This window comes from Oncorhynchus masou, chromosome 24 (genome assembly GCF_036934945.1).
Source record: "Oncorhynchus masou masou isolate Uvic2021 chromosome 24, UVic_Omas_1.1, whole genome shotgun sequence".
NCBI classification, from domain to species: Eukaryota; Metazoa; Chordata; class Actinopteri; order Salmoniformes; family Salmonidae; genus Oncorhynchus; species Oncorhynchus masou.
The window spans coordinates 22,440,770-22,457,550 of NC_088235.1; the positions used below are offsets into that span (position 1 = coordinate 22,440,770).

Sequence of the window (16,781 nt, forward strand, 5' to 3'; positions counted from 1 at the left end):
TCTTTCTCTACTGCCACACCACTGTTCTCTCCTCCCTCTTTCTCCAATGCCACACCACTGTTCTCTCCTCCATCTTTCTCTACTGCCACATCACTGTTCTCTCCTCCCTCTTTCTCTACTGCCACATCACTGTTATCTCCTCCCTCTTTCTCTACCGCCACACCACTGTTCTCTCCTTCCTCTTTCTCTAATGCCACAACACTGTTCTCTCCTTCCTCTTTCTCTACTGCCACATCAATGTTCTCTCCTCCCTCTTTCTCTGCTGCCAAACCACTATTCTCGCCTCCCTCTTTCTCTTCTGCCAAAACTCTGTTCTCTCCTCCCTCTTTCTCTACTGCCACACCACTGTTCTCTCCTTCCTCTTTCTCTACTGCCAAAAAATGTTCTCTCCTTCCTCTTTCGCTACTACAACATCATTGTTCTCTCCTCCCTCTTTCTCTAATGCCACAACACTGTTCTCTCCTTCCTCTTTCTCTACTGCCACACCACTGTTCTCTCCTCCCTCTTTCTCCAATGCCACACCACTGTTCTCTCCTCCCTCTTTCTCTACTGCCACATCACTGTTCTCTCCTCCCTCTTTCTCTACTGCCACATCACTGTTATCTCCTCCCTCTTTCTCTACCGCCACACCACTGTTCTCTCCTACCTCTTTCTCTAATGCCACAACACTGTTCTCTCCTTCCTCTTTCTCTACTGCCACATCACTGTTCTCTCCTCCCTCTTTCTCTGCTGCCAAACCACTATTCTCGCCTCCCTCTTTCTCTTCTGCCAAAACTCTGTTCTCTCCTCCCTCTTTCTCTACTGCCACACCACTGTTCTCTCCTTCCTCTTTCTCTACTGCCAAAAAATGTTCTCTCCTTCCGCTTTCTCTACTGCCACACTACTGTTCTCTCCACCCTCTTTCTCTACTGCCACACCACTGTTCTCTCCTTCCTCTTTCACTACTACAACATCACTGTTCTCTCTCCCTCTTTCTCTACTGCCACATCAATGTTCTCTCCTTCCTCTTTTTCTAATGCCAAAACACTGTTCTCTCCTCCCTCTTTCTCTAATGCCACAACACTGTTCTCTCCTTCCTCTTTCTCTAATGCCACAACACTGTTCTCTCCTTCCTCTTTCTCTACTGCCACACCACTGTTCTATCTTCCCTCTTTCTCTACCGCCACAACACTGTTATCTCCTCCCCCTTTCTCTACTGCCACACCACTGTTCTCTCCTTCCTCTTTCTCTACTGCCAAAACACTGTTCTCTCCTTCCTCTTTCTCTACTGCCACACCACTGTTCTCTCCTTCCTCTTTCTCTAATGTCACTTCAGTGTTATCTCCTCCCTCTTTCTCTACCGCCACACCACTGTTCTCTCCTTCCTCTTTCTCTAATGCCACAACACTGTTCTCTCCTTCCTCTTTCTCTAATGCCACAACACTGTTCTCTCCTTCCTCTTTCTCTACTGCCACACCAGTGTTCTCTCCTCCCTCTTTCTCTAATGCCACACCACTGTTCTCTCCTCCCTCTTTCTCTACTGCCACACCACTGTTCTCTCCACCCTCTTTCTCTACTGCCACACCACTGTTCTCTCCTTCCTCTTTCTCTAATGCCACTTCAGTGTTATCTCCTCCCTCTTTCTCTACCGCCACACCAATGTTCTCTCCTTCCTCTTTTTCTAATGCCAAAACACTGTTCTCTCCTCCCTCTTTCGCTACTACAACATCACTGTTCTCTCCTCCCTCTTTCTCTACTGCCACATCAATGTTCTCTCCTTCCTCTTTTTCTAATGCCAAAACACTGTTCTCTCCTCCCTCTTTCTCTAATGACACAACACTGTTCTCTCCTTCCTCTTTCTCTACTGCCACATCACTGTTCTCTCCCCCCTCTTTCTCTACTGCCACATCACTGTTCTCTCCTCCCTCTTTCTCTACTCGCACATCACTGTTCTCTCCTTCCTCTTTTTCTAATGCCAAAACACTGTTCTCTCCTCCCTCTTTCTCTACTGCCACACCACTGTTCTCTCCTCCCTCTTTCTCTACTGCCACACCACTGTTCTCTCCTTCCTCTTTCTCTACTGCCACACTACTGTTCTCTCCTTCCTCTTTCGCTACTACAACATCATTGTTCTCTCCTCCCTCTTTCTCTACTGCCACACCACTGTTCTCTCCTCCCTCTTTCTCTTATGACACAACACTGTTCTCTCCTTCCTCTTTCTCTACTGCCACATCACTGTTCTCTCCTCCCTCTTTCTCTACTGCCACATCACTGTTCTCTCCTCCCTCTTTCTCTACTCGCACATCACTGTTTCTCTCCTCCCTCTTTCTCTACTGCCACACCACTGTTCTCTCCTTCCTCTTTCTCTACTGCCACACTACTGTTCTCTCCTTCCTCTTTCGCTACTACAACATCACTGTTCTCTCCTCCCTCTTTCTCTACTGCCACACCACTGTTCTCTCCTTCCTCTTTCTCTAATGACACAACACTGTTCTCTACTTCCTCTTTCTCTACTGCCACACCACTGTTCTCTCCTCCCTCTTTCTCTACTGCTACACCATTGTTCTCTCCTTCCTCTTTCTCTAATGACACAACACTGTTCTCTCCTTCCTCTTTCTCTACTGCCACACCACTGTTCTCTCCTCCCTCTTTCTCCAATGCCACACCAGTGTTCTCTCATTCCTCTTTCTCTACTGCCACACCACTGTTCTCTCCTTCCTCTTTCTCTAATGCCACTTCACTGTTGTCTCCTCCCTCTTTCTCTACTGCCACACCACTGTTCTCTCCTTCCTCTTTCTCTAATGCCACAACACTGTTCTCTCCTTCCTCTTTCTCTAATGCCACAACACTGTTCTCTCCTTCCTCTTTCTCTACTGCCACACCACTGTTCTCTCCTTCCTCTTTCTCTACTGCCACACCACTGTTCTCTCCCTCCCGCTTTCTCTACTGCCACGTCACTGTTCTCTCCTTCCTCTTTCTCTACTGCCACACCACTGTTCTCTCCTCCCGCTTTCTCTACTGCCACACCACTATTCTCACCTCCCTCTTTCTCTACTGCCAAAACTCTGTTCTCTCCTCCCTCTTTCTCTACTGTCACACCACTGTTCTCTCCTTCCTCTTTCTCTAATGCCACAACACTGTTCTCTCCTTCCTCTTTCTCTAATGCCACAACACTGTTCTCTCCTTCCTCTTTCTCTACTGCCACACCACTGTTCTCTCCTTCCTCTTTCTCTACTGCCACATCACTGTTCTCTCCTCCCTCTTTCTCTACTGCCACACCACTGTTCTCTCCTTCCTCTTTCTCTACTGCCACACCACTGTTCTCTCCCTCCCGCTTTCTCTACTGCCACGTCACTGTTCTCTCCTTCCTCTTTCTCTACTGCCACACCACTGTTCTCTCCTCCCGCTTTCTCTACTGCCACACCACTATTCTCACCTCCCTCTTTCTCTACTGCCAAAACTCTGTTCTCTCCTCCCTCTTTCTCTACTGTCACACCACTGTTCTCTCCTTCCTCTCTCTACTGCCACAACAATGTTCTCTCCTACCTCTTTCTCTAATGCCACAATACTGTTCTCTCCTCCCCCTTTCACTACTGCCACACCACTGTTCTCTCCTCCCTCTTTCTCTACTCGCACATCACTGTTCTCTCCTTCCTCTTTCTCTTATGCCACATCACGGTTCTCTCCTCCCTCTTTCTCTACTGCCACATCACTGTTCTGTCCTTCCTCTTTCTCTACTGCCACAACACTGTTCTCTCCTCCCTCTTTATCTACTGCCACAACACTGTTCCCTCCTCCCTCTCACTACTTCTCTTGTGTATAAATGCAGTGAAGTCATTGGTTTAAAACACTGTTGTGATATCTAACATGTCTCATCCCTTCATAGAATGCTGTTTAAAACCACTATTAATGCCAAATATTACAATCAATCCACCATCAAACCATTCTATTAATGCCAAATAATACAATCAATCCACCATCAAACCATTCTATTAATGCCAAATATTACAATCAATCCACCATCAAACCATTTTATTAATGCCAAATAATACAATCAATCCTTCATCAAACCATTCTATTAATGCCAAATAATACAATCAATCCACCATCAAACCATTCTATTAATGCCAAATAATACAATCAATCCCACCATCAAACCATTCTATTAATGCCAAATAATACAATCAATCCCACCATCAAACCATTCTATTAATGCCAAAAATTACAATCAATCCCACCATCAAACCATTCTATTAATGCCAAATAATACAATCAATCCCACCATCAAACCATTCTATTAATGCCAAATAATACAATCAATCCCACCATCAAACCATTCTATTAATGCCAAATAATACAATCAATCCCACCATCAAACCATTCTATTAATGCCAAATAATACAATCAATCCACCATCAAACCATTCTATTAATGCCAAAAATTACAATCAATCCCACCATCAAACCATTCTATTAATGCCAAATAATACAATCAATCCACCATCAAACCATTCTATTAATGCCAAATAATACAATCAGTACACCACCAAAACAATAGCTTACTAGGGACTGTTTCATTATGAAGACAATAGAGTCTATTCTACTAGATTATCCTTAGGCTATAGTGGCTTCGGAAAGTATTCAGACCCCTTGACCTTTTTCACATTTTGTTACGTTACAGCCTGATTCTGAAAATTACTCATTTGTTTTTTTTCCGTCATCAATCTAAACACAATACCCCATAACGTCAAAGCAAAAACAGGTTTTTAGAAATGTTTTTTATTAAAAATAAAAAACTGAAATATCACATTTACATAAGTATTCAGACCCTTTCCTCAGTACTTTGTTGAAGCACCTTTGGCACCGATGACAGCATTGAGTCTTCTTGAGTATGACGCTACAAGCTCTACGAACCTGTTTTAGCTTTTGCATTATGGGATATTGTGCACAGATTGCTGAAAGAAAAAAATGCAATCAATTTTGAATACTTTCCGAATGCACTGTATAGTATTTACTGATAGCCCATTACATTACACATTGGAACTCAGACTCCCCGCTGTTGGGGCTATACGTCTCATCAATCATAGGCTTACAAGTGTTCTCGGAAGGGGTGTCACTCTCATGAGCGCCACTGCGTCTCAGGCAGTCATCAGCTTGGTATTATGGAAGAGGAGGAAGGCCAGTACTCTAAGTAGAGGAACTGTCACTCTTCTGGAGAGGAGGAGGAGGGCCAGCACTCTCACGAGAGGAACTGTCACTTCTGAAGAGGAGGAGGAGGAGGGCCAGCACTCTGACGAGAGGAACTGTCACTATTCTGAAGAGGAGGAGGAGGGCCAGCACTCTCACTAGAGGAACTGTCACTATTCTGAAGAGGTGGAGGAGGGCCAGCACTCTCACTAGAGGAACTGTCACTATTCTGAAGAGGAGGAGGCCCAGCACTCTCACTAGAGGAACTGTCACTCTTCTGGAGAGGAGGAGGAGGAGGGCTAGCACTCTCACTAGAGGAACTGTCACTCTTCTGGAGAGGAGGAGGAGGAGGGCTAGCACTCTCACTAGAGGAACTGTCATTCTTCTGGCGAGGAAGAGGAGGGCCAGCACTCTGACTAGAGGAACTGTCACTATTCTGAAGAGGAGGAGGCCCAGCACTCTTACTAGAGGCACTGTCAGTCTTCTGAAGAGGAGGAGGAGGGCCAGCACTCTCAATAGAAGAACTGTCACTTTTCTGAAGAGGAGGAGGACGGCCAGCACTCTCACTTGAGGAACTGTCACTTTTATGGCGAGGAGGAGGAGGATTGCCAGCACTTTCACTGGAGGACCTGTCACTCTTCTGGAGATGAGGAGGAGGGCCAGCACTCTGACTAGAGGCCCAGTCACTCTTCTGGAGAGGAGGAGGAGGAGGGCCAGCACTCTCACTAGAGGAACTGTACCTTTCTGGGGTGGAGGTGGTGGTCGGCCCGCACTCTCACGAGTTGAACTATCAATCTTCTGGAGAAGAGGAGAAGGGCAAGCACTCTCACTTGAAGAACTGTCATTCTTCTGATGAGGAGGAGAAGGAGGGCCAGCACTCTGACTAGAGGAACTGTACCTTTCTGGGGTGGAGGTGGTGGTCGGCCCGCACTCTCACGAGTTGAACTATCAATCTTCTGGAGAAGAGGAGAACGAGGGCCAGCATTCTTACTAGAAGAACGGTCACTTTTATGGCGAGGAGGAGGAGGAGGTCCAGCACTCGGACTAGAGGAACTGTCACTCTTCTGGAGAGTAGGAGGAGGAGGGCCGGCACTCTCACTAGAGGAACTAACACTCTTCTGAATAGGAGGAGAAGGAGGGCCGGCACTCTCACTAGAGGAACTGTCACTCTTCTGGAGAGAAGGAGAAGGAGGGCCGGCACTCTCACTAGAGGAACTAACACTCTTCTGAATAGGAGGAGAAGGAGGGCCGGCACTCTCACTAGAGGAACTGTCACTCTTCTGTAGAGAAGGAGAAGGAGGGCCGGCACTCTCACTAGAGGCCCTGTCACTCTTCTGGAAAGGAGGAGAAGGAGGGCCAGCACTCTCCCTAGAGGACCTGTCACTCTTCTGGAGAAGAGGAGAAGGAGGGCCAGCACTCTCACTAGAGGAACTGTCACTCGTCTGGAGAGGCTGAGGCGGAGGAGGAGGAGGAGGGCCATCACTCTCATTAGAGGAAATGTCACTCTTCTGGAGAGGAGGAGAAGGGGGGCCAGCACTCTCACGAGAGGAAATGTCACTTTTATGGCAAGGAGGAGGAGGAGATCCTGCACTCTGACTAGAGGCTCTGTCACTCTTCTGGAGTGGAGGAGGAGGGGGGCCAGCACTCTCACTAGAGGACCTGTCACTCTTCTGAAGAGGAGGAGTATTAGGGCCAGCAGTCTCACTAGAGGAACTGTCACTCTTCTGGAGAGGAGGAGAAGAAGGGCCAGCACTCTCACGAGAGGAAATGTCACTTTTATGGCAAGGAGGAGTATTAGGGCCAGCACTCTCACTAGAGGAACTGTCATTCTTCTGGAGAGGAGGAGAAGGAGGGCCAGCACTCTGGCTAGAGGAACTGTCACTCTTCTGGAGAGGAGGAGCATGAAGGCCAGCGCTCTCACTAATAGAACTGCCACTATTCTAAAAGGGGTAGGATGGCCAGCACTCTCACGAGAGGAACTGTCACTTTTCTGGAGAGGAGGAGGAGGAGGGACAGCACTCTCACTAAAGGAACTGTTACTTTCTGAAGAGAAGGAGGAGGGCAAGCACTCTCAGTTGAGGACCTGTCACTCTTCTGGGGAGGAGGAGGAGGTCCAGCACACTTACTAGAGTAACTGTCACTCTACTGAAGAGTTGGAGGAGGGCCAGCACTCTCACTAGAGGAACTGGTACTCTTCTGGAGAGGAGGAGGAGGGCCAGCACACTTACTAGAGTAACTGTCACTCTACTGAAGAGTTGGAGGAGGGCCAGCACTCTCACTAGAGGAACTGGTACTCTTCTGGAGAGGAGGAGGAGGGCCAGCACTCTGACTAGAGGAACTGTATCTCTTCTGAAGAGGAGGAGCATGAAGGCCAGCGCTCTCACGAGAGGAACTGTGACCCTTCTGAAGAGGAGGAGGAGGGCCAGCACTCTCAATAGAGGCACTCTCACTCTTCTGAAGAGGAGGAGGGCCAATACTCTCAATAGAGGAACTGTCACTCTTCTGAAGAGGAGGAGGAGGGCCGATACTCTCAATAGAGGAACTGTATCTCTTCTGGCGAGGAGGAGGAAGGCCAGCACTCTGACTAGAGGAACTGTCACTCTTCTGGAAAGGAGGAGGAGGAGGGCCAGCACTCTGACTACAGGAACTGTCACTCTTCTGGAAAGGAGGAGGAGGAGGGCCAGCACTCTGACTACAGGAACTGTCACTCTTCTGGAAAGGAGGAGGAGGTCCAGCACTCTGACTAGAGGAACTGTTAATCTTCTGGAGAGGAGGAGGAGGTCCAGCACTCTGACTACAGGAACTGTCACTCTTCTGGAAAGGAGGAGGAGGTCCAGCACTCTGACTACAGGAACTGTCACTCTTCTGGAAAGGAGGAGGAGGTCCAGCACTCTGACTACAGGAACTGTCACTCTTCTGGAAAGGAGGAGGAGGTCCAGCACTCTGACTAGAGGAACTGTCACTCTTCTGGAAAGGAGGAGGAGGTCCAGCACTCTGACTAGAGGAACTGTCACTCTTCTGGAAAGGAGGAGGAGGTCCAGCACTCTGACTACAGGAACTGTCACTCTTCTGGAAAGGAGGAGGAGGTCCAGCACTCTGACTAGAGGAACTGTCATTCTTCTGGAAAGGAGGAGGAGGTCCAGCACTCTGACTACAGGAACTGTCACTCTTCTGGAAAGGAGGAGGAGGTCCAGCACTCTCACTAGAGGAACTGTCACTCTTCTGGAAAGGAGGAGGAGGTCCAGCACTCTGACTAGAGGAACTGTCACTCTTCTGGAAAGGAGGAGGAGGTCCAGCACTCTGACTAGAGGAACTGTTAATCTTCTGGAGAGGAGGAGGAGGTCCAGCACTCTCACTAATAGAACTGTCACTCTTCTGGAGAGGAGGAGGAGGTCCAGCACTCTCACTAATAGAACTGTCACTCTTCTGGAGAGGAGGAGGAGGTCCAGCACTCTGACTAGAGGAACTGTTACTATTCTGGAGAGGAGGAGGAGGTCCAGCACTCTGACTATAGGAACTGTCACTCTTCTGGAGAGGAGGAGGAGGAGGCACTCTCACTGGAATAACTGTCACTATTCTGTAGAAGAGGATGAGGCCAGCACTCTGACTAGAGGAACTGTCACTCTTCTGGAAAGGAGGAGGAGGTCCAGCACTCTGACTACAGGAACTGTCACTCTTCTGGAAAGGAGGAGGAGGTCCAGCACTCTGACTAGAGGAACTGTCATTCTTCTGGAAAGGAGGAGGAGGTCCAGCACTCTGACTACAGGAACTGTCACTCTTCTGGAAAGGAGGAGGAGGTCCAGCACTCTCACTAGAGGAACTGTCACTCTTCTGGAAAGGAGGAGGAGGTCCAGCACTCTGACTAGAGGAACTGTCACTCTTCTGGAAAGGAGGAGGAGGTCCAGCACTCTGACTAGAGGAACTGTTAATCTTCTGGAGAGGAGGAGGAGGTCCAGCACTCTCACTAATAGAACTGTCACTCTTCTGGAGAGGAGGAGGAGGTCCAGCACTCTCACTAATAGAACTGTCACTCTTCTGGAGAGGAGGAGGAGGTCCAGCACTCTGACTAGAGGAACTGTTACTATTCTGGAGAGGAGGAGGAGGTCCAGCACTCTGACTATAGGAACTGTCACTCTTCTGGAGAGGAGGAGGAGGAGGCACTCTCACTGGAATAACTGTCACTATTCTGTAGAAGAGGATGAGGCCAGCACTCTCACTAGATGAACTGTCACTATTCTGTAGAAGAGGATGACGCCAGCACTCTCACTAGAGGAACTGTCACTATTCTGTAGAAGAGGATGAGGCCAGCACTCTCACTAGAGGAACTGTCACTATTCTGTAGAAGAGGATGAGGCCAGCACTCTCACTAGAGGAACTGTCACTATTCTGTAGAAGAGGATGAGGCCAGCACTCTCACTAGAGGAACTGTCACTATTCTGTAGAAGAGGAGGAGGTCCAGCACTCTCACTAGAGGAACTGTCACTATTCTGTAGAAGAGGATGAGGCCAGCACTCTGACTAGAGGAACTGTCACTATTCTGTAGAAGAGGATGAGGCCAGCACTCTCACTAGAGGAACTGTCACTATTCTGTAGAAGAGGATGAGGCCAGCACTCTCACTAGAGGAACTGTCACTATTCTGTAGAAGAGGATGAGGCCCAGCACTCTCACTAGAGGAACTGTCACTATTCTGTAGAAGAGGATGAGGCCAGCACTCTCACTAGAGGAACTGTCACTATTCTGTAGAAGAGGATGAGGCCAGCACTCTCACTAGAGGAACTGTCACTATTCTGTAGAAGAGGAGGAGGTCCAGCACTCTCACTAGAGGAACTGTCACTATTCTGTAGAAGAGGATGAGGCCAGCACTCTCACTAGAGGAACTGTCACTATTCTGTAGAAGAGGATGAGGCCAGCACTCTCACTAATAGAACTGTCACTCTTCTGGAGAGGAGGAGGAGGTCCAGCACTCTCACTAGAGGAACTGTCACTATTCTGTAGAAGAGGATGAGGCCAGCACTCTCACTAATAGAACTGTCACTCTTCTGGAGAGGAGGAGGAGGTCCAGCACTCTCACTAGAGGAACTGTCACTATTCTGTAGAAGAGGATGAGGCCCAGCACTCTGACTAGAGGAACTGTCACTATTCTGTAGAAGAGGATGAGGCCAGCACTCTCACTAGAGGAACTGTCACTATTCTGTAGAAGAGGATGAGGCCAGCACTCTCACTAGAGGAACTGTCACTATTCTGTAGAAGAGGATGAGGCCAGCACTCTCACTAGAGGAACTGTCACTATTCTGTAGAAGAGGATGAGGCCCAGCACTCTGACTAGAGGAACTGTCACTATTCTGTAGAAGAGGATGAGGCCCAGCACTCTGACTAGAGGAACTGTCACTATTCTGTAGAAGAGGATGAGGCCCAGCACTCTCACTAGAGGAACTGTCACTATTCTGTAGAAGAGGATGAGGCCAGCACTCTCACTAGAGGAACTGTCACTATTCTGTAGAAGAGGATGAGGCCAGCACTCTCACTAGAGGAACTGTCACTATTCTGTAGAAGAGGAGGAGGTCCAGCACTCTCACTAGAGGAACTGTCACTATTCTGTAGAAGAGGATGAGGCCAGCACTCTCACTAGAGGAACTGTCACTATTCTGTAGAAGAGGATGAGGCCAGCACTCTCACTAGAGGAACTGTCACTAGTCTGTAGAAGAGGATGAGGCCAGCACTCTCACTAATAGAACTGTCACTCTTCTGGAGAGGAGGAGGAGGTCCAGCACTCTCACTAGAGGCACTGTCACTATTCTGTAGAAGAGGATGAGGCCAGCACTCTCACTAATAGAACTGTCACTCTTCTGGAGAGGAGGAGGAGGTCCAGCACTCTCACTAGAGGAACTGTCACTATTCTGTAGAAGAGGATGAGGCCAGCACTCTGACTAGAGGAACTGTCACTATTCTGTAGAAGAGGATGAGGCCAGCACTCTCACTAGAGGAACTGTCACTATTCTGTAGAAGAGGATGAGGCCAGCACTCTGACTAGAGGAACTGTCACTATTCTGTAGAAGAGGATGAGGCCAGCACTCTCACTAGAGGAACTGTCACTATTCTGTAGAAGAGGATGAGGCCAGCACTCTCACTAATAGAACTGTCACTCTTCTGGAGAGGAGGAGGAGGTCCAGCACTCTCACTAGAGGAACTGTCACTATTCTGTAGAAGAGGATGAGGCCAGCACTCTCACTAGAGGAACTGTCACTATTCTGTAGAAGAGGAGGAGGTCCAGCACTCTCACTAATAGAACTGTCACTCTTCTGGAGAGGAGGAGGAGGTCCAGCACTCTCACTAGAGGAACTGTCACTATTCTGTAGAAGAGGATGAGGCCAGCACTCTCACTAGAGGAACTGTCACTATTCTGTAGAAGAGGATGAGGCCAGCACTCTCACTAGAGGAACTGTCACTATTCTGTAGAAGAGGAGGAGGTCCAGCACTCTCACTAGAGGAACTGTCACTATTCTGTAGAAGAGGATGAGGCCAGCACTCTCACTAGAGGAACTGTCACTATTCTGTAGAAGAGGAGGAGGTCCAGCACTCTCACTAGAGGAACTGTCACTATTCTGTAGAAGAGGATGAGGCCAGCACTCTCACTAGAGGAACTGTCACTATTCTGTAGAAGAGGATGAGGCCAGCACTCTCACTAATAGAACTGTCACTCTTCTGGAGAGGAGGAGGAGGTCCAGCACTCTCACTAGAGGAACTGTCACTATTCTGTAGAAGAGGATGAGGCCAGCACTCTCACTAATAGAACTGTCACTCTTCTGGAGAGGAGGAGGAGGTCCAGCACTCTCACTAGAGGAACTGTCACTATTCTGTAGAAGAGGATGAGGCCCAGCACTCTGACTAGAGGAACTGTCACTATTCTGTAGAAGAGGATGAGGCCAGCACTCTCACTAGAGGAACTGTCACTATTCTGTAGAAGAGGATGAGGCCAGCACTCTCACTAGAGGAACTGTCACTATTCTGTAGAAGAGGATGAGGCCAGCACTCTCACTAGAGGAACTGTCACTATTCTGTAGAAGAGGATGAGGCCCAGCACTCTGACTAGAGGAACTGTCACTATTCTGTAGAAGAGGATGAGGCCCAGCACTCTGACTAGAGGAACTGTCACTATTCTGTAGAAGAGGATGAGGCCCAGCACTCTCACTAGAGGAACTGTCACTATTCTGTAGAAGAGGATGAGGCCAGCACTCTCACTAGAGGAACTGTCACTATTCTGTAGAAGAGGATGAGGCCAGCACTCTCACTAGAGGAACTGTCACTATTCTGTAGAAGAGGAGGAGGTCCAGCACTCTCACTAGAGGAACTGTCACTATTCTGTAGAAGAGGATGAGGCCAGCACTCTCACTAGAGGAACTGTCACTATTCTGTAGAAGAGGATGAGGCCAGCACTCTCACTAGAGGAACTGTCACTAGTCTGTAGAAGAGGATGAGGCCAGCACTCTCACTAATAGAACTGTCACTCTTCTGGAGAGGAGGAGGAGGTCCAGCACTCTCACTAGAGGAACTGTCACTATTCTGTAGAAGAGGATGAGGCCAGCACTCTCACTAATAGAACTGTCACTCTTCTGGAGAGGAGGAGGAGGTCCAGCACTCTCACTAGAGGAACTGTCACTATTCTGTAGAAGAGGATGAGGCCAGCACTCTGACTAGAGGAACTGTCACTATTCTGTAGAAGAGGATGAGGCCAGCACTCTCACTAGAGGAACTGTCACTATTCTGTAGAAGAGGATGAGGCCAGCACTCTGACTAGAGGAACTGTCACTATTCTGTAGAAGAGGATGAGGCCAGCACTCTCACTAGAGGAACTGTCACTATTCTGTAGAAGAGGATGAGGCCAGCACTCTCACTAATAGAACTGTCACTCTTCTGGAGAGGAGGAGGAGGTCCAGCACTCTCACTAGAGGAACTGTCACTATTCTGTAGAAGAGGATGAGGCCAGCACTCTCACTAGAGGAACTGTCACTATTCTGTAGAAGAGGAGGAGGTCCAGCACTCTCACTAATAGAACTGTCACTCTTCTGGAGAGGAGGAGGAGGTCCAGCACTCTCACTAGAGGAACTGTCACTATTCTGTAGAAGAGGATGAGGCCAGCACTCTCACTAATAGAACTGTCACTCTTCTGGAGAGGAGGAGGAGGTCCAGCACTCTGACTAGAGGAACTGTTACTATTCTGGAGAGGAGGAGGAGGTCCAGCACTCTGACTATAGGATCTGTCACTCTTCTGGAGAGGAGGAGGCACTCTCACTGGAATAACTGTCACTATTCTGTAGAAGAGGATGAGGCCAGCACTCTCACTAGAGGAACTGTCACTATTCTGTAGAAGAGGATGAGGCCAGCACTCTCACTAATAGAACTGTCACTCTTCTGGAGAGGAGGAGGAGGTCCAGCACTCTGACTAGAGGAACTGTCACTCTTCTGGAGAGGAGGAGGAGGAGGCACTCTCACTGGAATAACTGTCACTATTCTGTAGAAGAGGATGAGGCCAGCACTCTCACTAGAGGAACTGTCACTATTCTGTAGAAGAGGATGAGGCCAGCACTCTCACTAGAGGAACTGTCACTCTTCTGGAGAGGAGGAGGAGGAGGAGGCACTCTCACTAGAGTTCTTAATGTTTTGTCCAATCAGTGTATGTTGCGTTGTTTAATACGTGTTTCCTCCCTGCCCTGCCCTCCCTGCCCTGGGTGTCCTTCCTGGACAATCTGCATACTAACACATGGCACACACAATAACTGTCAATCTTAGAATGATCAAGTGTAAAAAATGGAAAAGACTGTTTTACAACATGGCTGATCCCTGTGTGTCCCTCTCCTCTTCCTGAAGCTCTCACGGCAGCAGGGGGCCGGGGGAAGCTAGACGTCTGCAGACTGCTGCTGGAGCAGGGAGCAGCAGTGGCTCAGCCCAACAGACAAGGCATGGTACCCCTGTTCAGTGCTGTCCGACAGGGAAACTGGCAGGTGAGACTGAGTGCACCCTTTATATTGCACTACTTTTGACCCAAACACTTAATCAGGCAAAGAAAGATCGAGCGGCCATGTTGACAGAAACAGGCTGTTGTGTGCTAGATGGTGACGATAGTGTTGTCCCCTCTCAGATTGTGGACCTTCTCCTGACTCACGGAGCGGAGGTGAACCTTGCAGACAAGCAGAGCCGAACGCCTCTGATGATGGCTGCCTCAGAAGGTCACTTGGCCACTGTGGAGTTCCTACTGGCACAGGGTGAGGGTTCGGAGGAAGACGACATCCACTCATTCCTTGACATTTACTTCATCTATGACCTACTGTCCTTTCATCCTTTGAATTATATACAGCAAACTCTCAAGAAACCTTTGTTAAACACAATCACCAAAGCATTGATGGTACTTTATTTTACCAATTTACCTTTTACTCCCAATGCTGACCTGTAACCCCTGACCCCTCTGATCCACCTGCCAGGTGCGTCCCTGCCTCTGATGGACAAGGAGGGGTTAACAGCTCTGAGCTGGGCGTGTCTGAAGGGACACCTGCATGTGGTGCGCTGTCTGGTGGAGAGGGGTGCTGCTACAGACCATGCTGATAAGAATGGACGCACGCCCCTCGACCTGGCCTCCTTCTACGGGGACTCAGAGATGGTGAGTGGATGTACAACATTAAGAAGAAATGTGTTCAAGTATATAAGTATAGTTATATTTGTGTATATTTTGCTCGCAGTAACTCTCCCAAATGTTAATACCATCCTATGATCCTGCTCTGATGAAACACATTCCTCCCTCCCCCCACTGTCCTCGCTCCTCCCCACTCTCCTCCCTCCTCCCCACTGTCCTCCCCACTGTCCTCCCTGCTCCCCACTGTCCTCGCTCCTCCCCACATTCCTCCCCACTGTCCTCGCTCCTCCCCACTGTCCTCGCTCCTCCCCACATTCCTCCCTCCTCCCCACATTCCTCCCCACTGTCCTCCCTCCTCCCCACTGTCCTCCCTCCTCCCCATTGTCCTTGCCACTGTCCTCCCTCCCCCCCACTGTCCTCGCTCCTTACCCACTGTCCACACCCCTATCCTCGCTCCTCCCCATTGTCCTTGCCACTGTCCTCCCTTCCCCCACTGTCCTCCCTCCCCCCACTGTCCTCGCTCCTTACCCACTATCCACGCCCCTCCCCATTGTCCTTGCCACTGTCCTCCCTCCCCCCCACTGTCCATGCCCCTGTCCTCCCTCCTCCCCACTGTCCTCCTTCCTCCCCACTGTCCTCGCTCCTCCCCACTGTCTTCGCCCCTGTCCTCCCTCCTCCCCACTGTTCTCGCCCCTGTCCTACCTCCTCCCCACTGTCCTCCCTCCTCCCCACTGTCCTCCCTCCTCCCCACTGTCTTCCCCCCTGTCCTCCCTCCTCCACTGTCCTCCCTCTTCTCCCCATTCACTCTCCTTCCCACTGTACTCCCTCCTGCCCCCGTCCTCACTTCTCACCCCGGTCCTCCCTCTTCCCTGTTCTCTCTCCTCCCCATCCTCTCCCCGTTCTCCCCCCCTCCCTTGTCCCCCCTGTTCTCCCTCCTCCCCCCTGTTTTCCCTCTTCTCATTCCTCCCTACTGTCCTCCATCCTCTACCCGTTCTCCCTCCTCCCCCCCTTCTCCCTCCATTCTCCCTCCCCTCATTCTCACATCCTCCGTACTGTCCTCGGTCCTCCACCCGTTCTCCCTCCCTCCTGTTCTCCCTCCACCCTGTTCTCCCCCCACCCCCCGTCTGCTGTCTGTCCTCGCAGGTCCAGTTCTTAGTGGACCAGGGGGTGATGATAGAGCATGTGGACTACAGTGGGATGTGTCCTCTGGACCGGGCTGTGGGCTGCAGGAACACGTCCGTGGTGGTCACCCTGCTCAAGAAGGGAGCCAAGATAGGTATCGAGAATGAACGTAGTGTTAGACTGGAAGACAGGGGCTGCCCAAAATGGGCCCTGGTCAAAACTAGTGCACTTTGGGGTAAAGGGTGCCCTTCTAGATGCAGCCAGGATTTGACACAATTCAAAGACTATCCATGCTGCAGTAGGATGACACAGCAATACAGAACCTGCATCCTAAATGGCAACCTAATTTCTTATATAGTGCACTACTATTGACCAGAGTAGTGGAATAAATACAGAACACAGGGCCATTTGTGATGCAACTTGTTACTGTCTCTTTGGAGCTGAGCGAACAGCTGAACCCCACTGTTTTGTATGTTCCCCCTGCTGCTCCTGGTGCACCGTACTGCTTGTCTTCTCTGTTCTCTCTGGCTAGTCCTTCCTCAGATCTGTAGATGTTTTTGTGTTGTTCTACTGTGTCCTCCTGTAGTATTTCTCTGTTCCCTCTGGCTAGTCCTTCCTCAGATCTGTAGATGTTTTTGTGTTGTTCTACTGTGTCCTCCTGTAGTATTTCTCTGTTCGCTCTGGCTAGTCCTTCCTCAGATCTGTAGATGTTTCTGTGTTGTTCTACTGTTTCCTCCTGTAGTCAAGGCCATGCACCTTGACCTCATGCAAGAAGGCCATGAACCTAGTCCTCATGCAAGAAGGCCACGCACCTTGTCCTCATGCAAGAAGGCCATGCACCTTGTCCTCATGCAAGAAGGCCATGCAC

The 16,781-nt window shown here is 49.6% G+C and overlaps 1 pseudogene; it reads left to right on the plus strand.

Moving 5' to 3' along the window:
* LOC135511912 (protein TANC2-like) overlaps positions 1 to 16,781 on the plus strand; it is a 105,945-nt pseudogene that overhangs the window by 75,837 nt on the left and 13,327 nt on the right.